Genomic DNA, 11,208 nt, shown 5'->3' on the forward strand with positions numbered 1-11,208 from the left:
TTGAAGAAGTAGCTCAACATGATGAATGGAGACTTGCAATGAAGGAGGAGATCCGGATGATCGAGAAAAATCAGACATTGGAGCTAGTTGAAAAACCACCGCACAAAGATGTTATTGGCGTTAAGTGGATTTTCAAAACCAAATTCAACCCCGATGGCTCAATCCAAAAGCACAAGGAAAGATTGGTTGCAAAAGGATACTCACAACAATTTGTAGTCGACTACAACGAAACATTTGCTCCTGTCTCAAGGCAAGATACAGTTCGTACAATTCTTGCACTAGCAACACAAAAGGCGTGGAAAGTTTATCAGCTTTGTTATCGGTTAAAATATTGTATAGGTCCATTTTAGATATGATGATTCAGAGTATTTATTTTAACTTGAGAGTGAGATAGAGTGATGGATGGTTATTTATTTTTTCTAAGTATACAATTTAAACATATGACTTTGATGTGTAAATTTCTCTCACTATTTTCACCAAATTAATAACCCTCTAAATTAATTCGAAGAATTTCACAAACTCCTTAGTGGGTTAGGATCCTATCTAGTAAAGTTTCACCTTGAGTTTACTCAACAAGCTAGCTTCATTCGTTAGGTAGATTCATGTAATCAATCATGTAATTGTCATATCAATTATGTGACTCCTAGGTTGCTGGGTTACTAACCACATTAGTAACTAATACGTTTTAATATTAATCCCAATCATCTTGCCTACTAGCTTCAAATAATATGAGTTTACCCATTGATAGGGGTCAAAAACCCCTATCTTTGGGTACGGTTTTAGGACGGTTTTTAGCGTTATTTCGTGAATAAGCGAGCAATTCTCGCATTTATATACCTTTGTGTGAGTTAGTTAGAAATTGGAAATGTTTTATTAACTTTTCGTTGTTTAGGCTCGTTTTCTGGTAATTTCAAGCAAATATGGCCAAAATAACATGTACGTCAGATTTCCATTATCTTTTATAGCTAATTGATCTGCCAAAAGTCGCACCAAATGGAGTTTTTACTTAAAATGAGCGATTGGCGGGTCAATTAAGCCTTTGGACTAATGTTGTTTGGAGTTTCGTGCATGTGCAGGAATAAATTCGGGTGAAAAACGCGTTTTGGGAAATTCGGCAGTTACGCACGGGCGTTCTGGGCATTGCCGCACGACGAACTGGCCTTCATAGTCCTGCTCGCCGAGCAGGCCTCCAGGTGCCTGCTCAGGCGAGCTGGAGGCCAGCTCGCCTGGCTCGGCGAGCTGACCTGCGGGAATCAGTCAAAAGACTAATTCCCTGCCCCACGAAGTCCCGATCGGCCCCACGTCTTCCCACCTGCAAAAGGACACGACTTAGGTCAGAAATAGGGCCCGAACCGCGTCTATAAATATAACTTTTCAATTGTAAATTAGATATCTTTTATCTTGGTAAAAACCTTAGCTTCCACCTTGAGAAATCCTCTCCACCTCCTCCATCTCCTTCAACCTCCATTGAAGACACCTCCGAAGCTCCGTTCATCGAGGATTGCTCAAGTTCCATCCTTAAGTCATAGGAAGACGCCTGCATTGGGAGACAAGTTCCCTGAAAGGGATTTTTCTTCTTTTACATTCTGTCTAGCCTCTGATCCATGTTATGAATCCTAGGCTCATTGTATCTTTGTGACAATAATTTTCGTCTTTGATATATATTATAGTTTTGTTTATTCAATTGCTTTAATGCTTTAATCTTTGTCTTACGCTTTGTCTGATTGGTTTAACTCATTCGATAATCCTAAAATTAAGTTGGCACATATTGCGAGCTGAATCTGACCTAGTCAGTGCCTATAGGATTGACGACCCTATAGAAGATTAAGCCCAAATTGCCGAGCCTTAGAGCTAGTTTCGGCCTTACAAGGGAATCACGAACTAGGGACCTCGGGAGGATAGGTAGGGTTAATCGCCTCGGACACAAGTGACTTAGAGTTCAAGGATGTAGTTGATAAAGGATCGTATTATACCGTAACTAATACGGAAGGGTTAACGACAGAATCAACCTGTCTTCTTAACGGACTCTGGGGGAATGATTACAGACTTGCCAATAACATACTCAGTACATCATTCCGTTAAGCAAGGATTAAATATAATTCTTGAAGAAATTAATTTAATAGTTGCATACGGCCAGAAGTAGTAAGAACCTAATGGATCACACATAAGACTTGGAACCAAAAGAGAGATGGATATGATTAATAGATGGAAGCCAATTGAGCCCAGTAAGGCCCAAATATATGGAGGGGGGCGAAATTTGTATATAGAGATAAGGAATTGATTTTATTCCATTAATCCTAATTTGATTAGGATTATGAATTAAATTAATTAAGAGATAATTAAATTAGGAGTTTTAATTGGATTAATATACTCCTATTATTATCCAATTAGGTTATTTATTATTATCCTAAATATATTAGATATATAGTGAGATAATAATTAGGAATCCTTTTCCGAATTAGATTCCTATTAAGTAACCTATTCCTATCTAACTAGGGTTTAGATTCAAGCAACTATATATACCCCCTCCCATGTGAATTTCGACCAAGCCTCTAACCTCCCCTATAGTGATTTTCGAAATTACTAATTAGAGAGAGAAAAAGAATTCCCATCCCCTAGTTCGTGGATAAGAATTCATACGGCATTCCATCGATTGATTAATCTTATTCATCCCTCTTTCTCTTTGATCTTGTGTTGGTTAATTAGAGGCAATCTATTTTGGTTGCATCTCATAAGGGTTGATTTCATCTTAACCTCTCCGTGTTAAACTTTGTGGTTGGAATCTCGGAGAAGAATTGTGGGCGTTTCTTTAACAACGGTAGATTGTTCATCGAAAGGTATTCCTTCTTATCCCTCTTTATATGAAATAACGATTAACGGATCCTATGGTTAAAAGGAAATAGGCTAAAAAATTTATATTTCCGCTGCTATACCTTAGCCCTAATTTCCTTCAAATGGTTTCATCATGCCCTCTGCACCTACTACAAGCACCAGACTCCACCAAGTGACTCCTTTTTCTATCTAAATTAGTAAGCAATCTATCCTTAACACCAAGTCACAAGAAGCTTCTAATTCGGTAAGGAACTTTCAGGGCCCAAATAATCTTCCAAACTTCAGAGTGTGGACCCTCCTCATTGTGACTAAAGGCCTCAAAGGCAGACTTACAGTTATAAGCTCCATTGTTTGTCAAAGCCCAATAATGACTATCCCTATCTTCCTCCTTGCTACTAATCTTAACCCCTCTAATTCTCAAGAGTGTATCCAAACTGAAAAAAGAATCAAACTTTGACCAAATCCAATCTCCATCAGAATCCACAACATCAGCAATCCTCCAATGACGAGTATTAACAGGGGGCGGGGAGTTACAAACCTCTAACAAAGATTTGTCACCAATCCAGATGTCATTCCAGAAGCTGATCGACTTACCATTGCCACAGCCCAACCAATCCCAGAACAAAACTCTGAAAACACAAAACTAAGGTCTTTCCAGAGAAAAGAACAATTGATAACTCTCTCTTTAGGACCTCCAAAAATCCTATCTTTTCTATACTTTGCGCATAATAAATGAACCTAAAGAGAAGAAGGAAGTTGCCACATCCTCCAAAGAAGTTTCATTAATAACACTTTGTTATTATCCTTAGCTTGTCTTATCCCAGACCTTCCATATTTTTAGGTTGACAAACCTCCCTCCAAGGAACAAGGTGGATCTTTTTACTCTCTTCTGAGTTCCCCTAAAGAAACCGCCGATTAATTTTATCAAGATCATTGAGAACAGGCTCAGGCAGTCTACAAGCTTGCATAATATGGTTAGGAACCACACAATTGACAGACTGAATCAGAGTCAGACGGCCCGCAAGAGACAAAGTTTTAGCTTTCCAAATGGCACATTTACTAGAAGTTTTATCGAGAGTCTCTTTAAAGGAGGCTTTGGAGACTCTATCATTATGGAGGGGAACCCCAAGATACTTACCCAAAGAGTTGGTCAAAGGAATACCAGAAATATCGCTCATCTTTTTATAGACTCTCTTACTCATGTTTTTAGAGCACAACATCCGGGATTTTTGGATATTGAGCTTTTGACCAGAAGCAGCGCAGAAACAGTTAAGGATATCCATAACCATACCAATTTGCTCCTCATTCCATTCCACAAAGATCATGACATCATCAGCAAAGAACAAGTGAGTAATCAAGGGACAAAATTTATTGATGGACACCGGATGAAAAGTCCCATTATCAACTGCCTCTTGGATCAGGTGAGTCAACCTTTCCATAGCGATTACAAATAAGAAAGGGCTCATAGGATCCCCTTGACGGATACCCCGGGAAGGAGTGAACTCCTCCGACATATCTCCATTAATCAAAACCTGAAAAGCAGGAAAAAATTAGCTCTTGAAATTTTGTGTCAATTTTTTTAATTTTAAATAAAATATTAAATAATAAAATACTAAAAAAAACCCTTAAACTCTCAAACTTATTTTTAAGAATATTATTTTTATTTTCTTTTTACACCTTTTGTTATTAATATTATTGTGTTGGCCCATCTTTTATTTTTTCAAACACATTAATACAAGTAATATTAAAAAATATATATTTTTATTATAAATATTTTATATTATTATTTTTACCTAATATAATTATATTTATATACTAACTTATTTAATAAAAAATAATAAAAAAAGACAAAAACACACAAATCCGATTAATCTTCAAGAGCTATGTCTGCCCGACTAGTGTCTAGCGTCTTTGACAACCTTGATACATTGTTTAGTTCTTAAATTCTATTTTATTCAACATTTTAGTCTCTCATAGGGTCTAAACTGTTTAATAATTTAAATATTGGAAAGATTAAATTGTTGTATAAAACAAAAATTTAAGGGTTGAACATTATATTACTATGATACGAGAAAAAGTCCAAGTGAGTATACTCTTTACACAAAGGTTGATAAAAATTCAAATATCATCATTGTTTCACTTTACGTTGATGATTTGATTGTGACGGGTAACAATCCATCCTTAATCTCCAAATTCAAAGATGAGATGAAGAAAAATTTCGAGATGACGGATTTGGGCTCGATGAATTATTTCCTTGGCATGGAAATTATTCAAAGCGTTGAAAGAATTTTTCTCTGGCAAAAGAAGTTGTTGGCCCAAAATAAATAAATTTTATTTTCATGTATATAGAAAGCTTATATTTGATTTTAGGGTATAGTTTCCATTTTTCTAGAAAAAAATAAAATAAATATATATATATATGTAAACTCACCTCCAGCCAATGAGGGCGTTAATCAAACACGCGGGGCGTGTATTCCTATACGCGGGCCGTATACCACACATCCGGAGAAGTTCCACTTCAGAGGCTCAAGTACGCGGGGCGTAAAGCTAGACACGTCACGCGTAAAGCGCATCAACAAGGCGTTCCAAGTTCAGGAGCACAAACACGCGGGGCGTCCTTCTCTTACGCAGCGCGTACTTTCCTACGCGGGACGTAACACCAGAGGTGCCACGCGCAGATACCATCAACGAAACGCACGAGCTTCAGGACCTCCAATACGCAGGGCGTAACCAAGGATACGCGGGGCGTATCGTCTCTTCCGGCAACAGTTGGAAGCAGTCAATGGAAGTTGATGGTAGTTAGTGGAAGTTGAGGTAGTGGGGTGATGTGGCATGGAGGTAGTTGAGTTAGTTGGTGAATAATTACCAAAATGCCACTCCAAAATACTATAAATAGACCCCCTCCCTTTCATAAAAAATCACTCAACTCAACACAACAAAACCCCTTCCTAAGGTCCCTTCCAATGCTCTCTAGTTTCTAGTTTTAAGTTCTTAGTTCTTCAAAGTTCTTCTTTTCGTTCTTCGTTTTTCTTAGCTTCGATCCCTTTTTTAGCTCTCTTTAGCTCCAATTCAAGTTCCAATAGCCTCTTTCCAAGTTTTTCTAATTCAATTTAGCATTCCAAGCCTTTAATTTGCTCAATTCCTAGCTAAAACTCTGTTTTCAAATTAATTTTCCAGATTCGTCCAACTACTTTCAAAGCCCGATTTCGTCCGTTTAAAGTCATTTTTTGCTTTCAATCCCTTCAACAAAGTTGTTACTGACGTTCTGAATTTCAATCTAGTGTATTTATTTGCCCAATTCCGTGCCTAGAAACCGTAGTTACAAGCCGATCTTTACAGCCCAAATTCTTTTAGACATTCTGTTTCCAGAATTTTCCAGATTCGTCCAGTTATTTTCAACTCCCAATTTCGTCTACTTAGCATCCGTTTTAGCCTTCGATCCCTTATAGAAGTTTGTTCCTGACATTCCGAAATTAAATTTAGCCTATTTACTCGTCCAATTCCGTGTTCTTAAACGCTCAAACGAGCCTCCCAAAGTTGAAGATTAAATCTGTCCCATTTGCCTACCAACGTTTTGCCATTGCCAAGATCATATACCGTACGGGCCCGACCGACCACATCTCTCCAAGAACCTCAAGCCGACACCAAAATTCAACATCAATCCGAGATAGCTATTGTGGCTCCGAGTTTGTTGTTGAATTCCAATTTATTTTAATTGCATTTCAATTCTTTGTATTGATTTGTCTCTTCCCAATTCAATTGATTATCTATATGTTTAGTATAGACATATTTCAATTGTAATTCATTTTCAATTTCATGCTTGTTGAACATATTCATATCAATAAAACACCAATTTTCCCAAAATCTCGTGTCAATTTCGCACTTTAATTTCTTTTATTTTTCTGTCTTCAATTTATACGCTTAGCTTAAATAAAAACAATTTATCTCGCAAAGTTTCTATACGGCGCGAGAGACCCAAGAGGGACTTTTTCAATCCATGCGTCCCTCGCCAATCGCTTCGATTAGATTTCAAGTTTTGGCGCGCATTTCCATAAACTTAACCATTTTAATTGAGAAGTAATCTTCTCTGGCACGCCCGCACCCTAACCACACGTGACAAGGTTGAAATTAGCATATTCGCAAAATATCGCTAACAATTTTTTGCACGCCCAATGAGACCTTTGTTTTAGGCTTTTGCCAAAAATTCCAATACATTTTTTTGCCCTTTGTTTTTTTCTAACACGTCCAAATTTTTCACAACACTCTGTTTTTCACTTGTTATTTTTCGCCCCACTTCACTTACCAAAATTTATTAGCTAACGCTAACAATTTTTGGCACGCCCAGTGGGACCTATATTTTTATTTAGGCTTAGCCAAAAAATTTAAAACCTTTTTTACACCACGTACATTTTTTTTTACACTCAACTTTTCAATTTAGCTTATTATTCCATGCTCTTACTTTATATAATTTTACTTATTCGCTTCATTTACTTGATTTTCATAATAAATTTTGTTTAATCATTTTTTCTATTTATTCACGGAGAATGCCTCTGAATATCAATAGGTGCAAAGCAATCAAACCATGACGAGCACAACATACGAAGATGCAAGGGATGCTACAATACCGGTGTATTTTGGTGGTTTCAATCGAGATCGACATTTTACAATAAGTACAACCGGATTGTGGGTCCATTGGTACACCGTCTTTAGATGCTACGACGATGGCTATGTTCAGTTTATTCATAGCGACGAACATAATATCGACTGCAAATGTTGTGCGTACGTTCAAACCGCGTCATTCTATGATGATCAATATGGTTGCTACGTGGAGCAAGTCCAGGAATCCCATAAAAATCCACATGGTCCTGATTATATTGAGGTATGGGAGCACCTTCGAATGAGTAATCCTCATTGCCGAGGTAGTTATATTTGCAATTATAGGGATGAAAACCTCCATTTCCATCGTCCTTGTCGGCAATCTTGCTTCGAAAGAAGTACGATCATGGCACCAGTCGAGCATAAGACCTATGAAAAGTTTGAGTGCTCCGATATGAGCTACGACCAAAATTATTTCGAGGATTCTAGTCGTGTGGCAGAGATGGAAGCAATCCAAGTGGTTGAGGATGATGGAGAAATCGAATCATTACTTATGGAGGAGAACCAACCAAAGGACGATGAATATCAACAAAGAATGGACCAACTCGAGAAACAGGCGGACATTACATCGGCTAACATAGTGGCTTCTTTAAGAGCCTGCATTGAAAGCTATTAGGGGGCAATCCAAAAGGAAGAATTTCATCACAATACGAAGTTAGAAGCATCTCCCACACTCCCAACTCCTCCAAAAACAAAGATGCCTAATGATGAAACGATAATGGAAAGTCAATAGCATGGAGATGATCCCTATGACTATGATTCTAGGTCCATGCAAGAGGATGACGCCGCTTCCAATGATCTTGATTCGGGGGGCATCCACGAAACTCCTATAGAAATTCAAGAAGAAGAAGGAGACGTTTCTAGGAGCTATGACTCAGAATCCAACGAAGAAGACGATGTTGTGTCTAGTGATCTTGACTTGGGGGGCAGTAAAGAGGAAGCAACTCAACAAGAACCCACTCTAGAAGTATTGCCCATAGATGCAAATCCACCAAAGTCAATAGAATTTCCATGGAGGCCTGACATGAACAAGAAGACAGTGGTACAAGCCCATGAAGAGGAGGAAGATATATCTTATGACCTCAATTCAGATTTCAGCCAGGATGATGATGACCCATTAAGCATTTCTAAATCGGGGGGCATCCATGAATCACCTATAGAAATTCAAGAAGATGAGGAGGATGTTTCTTGGAGCTATGATTCAGAATCCAGTCAAGACGATGAGGTATCCAACCCGAGGGACATCCAACCGGAAGAGGTTCAACAAGAATTTATTCTGAAAGAATCTCTCATTCTTGTGAAGTCTTTAAAATCAGAAGACTTTATAAAAAGTTGTAATATCGAAGAAGAAGTGGCTTCAGAAACACATGAAGAAGTTTTCTATGATTGTAATTCGCAACTCAGTCATGATGAAGAAAACTTCTATGATCGTGATTTGGGGGGCAGTCAAGATCAAGGGATTAATTGAGAATCCACACCAGAAATACCTCTAATGATTCTTCCAACAACTCATGTTTTTCCAGAGCCTATGATCACCATGAAGTTTGTTAACTCAAATTGGGGACCAAGTTTGCAGACCATGATTCTTCTTTTCGCCAGTCTACTTCAACTTTCCTACCATCCGAACAAGTCACGAGGTTTCTACTTCTTAACCTTGTTTATTTATGTAGACTCTAGTTTACCAATACTTTTTATTATGCGGAAAGAGAGTCATGAAAATAAGAATCTAGACATGGAAACTCATATCCCTCTTGTAGAGATGTTACTGAACATTTTGTTGTATGAGGCGATAACATAATGTTGTACTTACAACATAGCCCATAAGACCATTTATGGTCAAAATAAGTTGGCGTTTTTGCCAGCACAAAAAAAAAGAAAAAATATTTCAGTTTTCAAAATAAATTATTTATGTTCATGCTTCCATTTGGTTCATATTTTCTACTTTTGTTATCGCATCTTCTTCTTCATTTGTTTCAAACTCTAACTCACAAACCAGAACACTCAATCATTACCATTTCTAAATCATACTTGTTATCTATTAGTCGATTCCGATTAATTAAAATACCCAGAACCAAGCTTTTGGTAATTATTGATCTCAAAATCATAATTTCCATCAAACAACTGTTCTGGTTAGCCTTTTTTCCCCAAAATTGATTTCATCCGCCATAAACCACCTTTTCCTTCAAAACCAATCTCAATTTCTTCGTTGATATCCAAATCATAACTCTCAACTTTCATTTTTGTTCAAAACGATTTCCTATAACCTCAATTTTCTCACTCGAAATCACCCCATTGCCATTTGATTTTTCTTACATCGGATAACTCGTGTATTCAAATTTTAAAATGATTCCGACACGTCCAATTCCTCCAATTCGACAAATTCCAATCTGATTATTCTAGAAGTCCATTTAGCTTAGACAAACGTTATCCACTCCTCAATTCGAGCCAGTTGTGTCCAGATTAATCATTATTATAGCTTCAAGATATTTTTCATTATTACGAGCCATTCTCTCGTTGCAAACCATTTCCATACCTTTTTCAAAAGCAATCCGTGATTCTAAAGTACCAATTATCTCAGAACCAAGCTTTTGGTATTTATTTGATCTGAATCAAATTTAATCCCATCAAACAACTGTTTTGATCTCAAACCATTCATCGGTCACGAGGTCAAGTTTGTTATTATTTATTTTTGTACAATTATCTCCAATAATTTCGGCGTACATATTGCTTTGTAATTTTCATGCTTTATTTCTCACATTTTCACAAAAAAAAAAAAGAGAAAAGAAAAGAAAGAAAAAATCCTAAATACATTCTTTTGTGTACAAATTTTCAATCCTAGTCAATTTATACACAAAAGAGGGGGGCAATTGTTGGCCCAAAATAAATAAATTTTATTTTCATGTATATAGAAAGCTTATATTTGATTTTAGGGTATAGTTTCCATTTTTCTAGAAAAAAATAAAATAAATATATATATGTAAACTCACCTCCAGCCAATGAGGGCGTCAATCAAACACGCGGGGCGTGTATTCCTATACGCGGGCCGTATACCACGCATCCGGAGAAGTTCCACTTCAGAGGCTCAAGTACGCGGGGCTTAAAGCTAGACACGTCACGCGTAAAGCGCATCAACAAGGCGTTCCAAGTTCAGGAGCACAAACACGCGGGGCGTCCTTCTCTTACGCAACGCGTATTTTCCTACGCGGGACGTAACACCAGAGGCGCCACGCGCAGATACCATCAACGAAACGCACAAGCTTCAGGACCTCCAATACGCAGGGCGTAACCAAGGATACGCGGGGCGTATCGTCTCTTCCGGCAACAGTTGGAAGCAGTCAATGGAAGTTGATGGTAGTTAGTGGAAGTTGAGGTAGTGGGGTGATGTGGCATGGAGGTAGTTGAGTTAGTTGGTGAATAATTACCAAAATGCCACTTAATAATTACCAAAATGCCACTCCAAAATACTATAAATAGACCCCCTCCCCTTCATAAAAAATCACTCAACTCAACACAACAAAACCCCTTCCTAAGGTCCCTTCCAATGCTCTCTAGTTTCTAGTTTTAAATTCTTAGTTCTTCAAAGTTCTTCTTTTCGTTCTTCGTTTTTCTTAGCTTCGATCCCTTTTTTAGCTCTCTTTAGCTCCAATTCAAGTTCCAATAGCCTCTTTCCAAGTTTTTCTAATTCAATTTAGCATTCCAAGCCTTTAATTTGCTCAATTC

The sequence above is a fragment of the Euphorbia lathyris genome, chromosome 9 (genome assembly GCF_963576675.1).
Source record: "Euphorbia lathyris chromosome 9, ddEupLath1.1, whole genome shotgun sequence".
In the NCBI taxonomy this organism is placed as follows: Eukaryota; Viridiplantae; Streptophyta; class Magnoliopsida; order Malpighiales; family Euphorbiaceae; genus Euphorbia; species Euphorbia lathyris.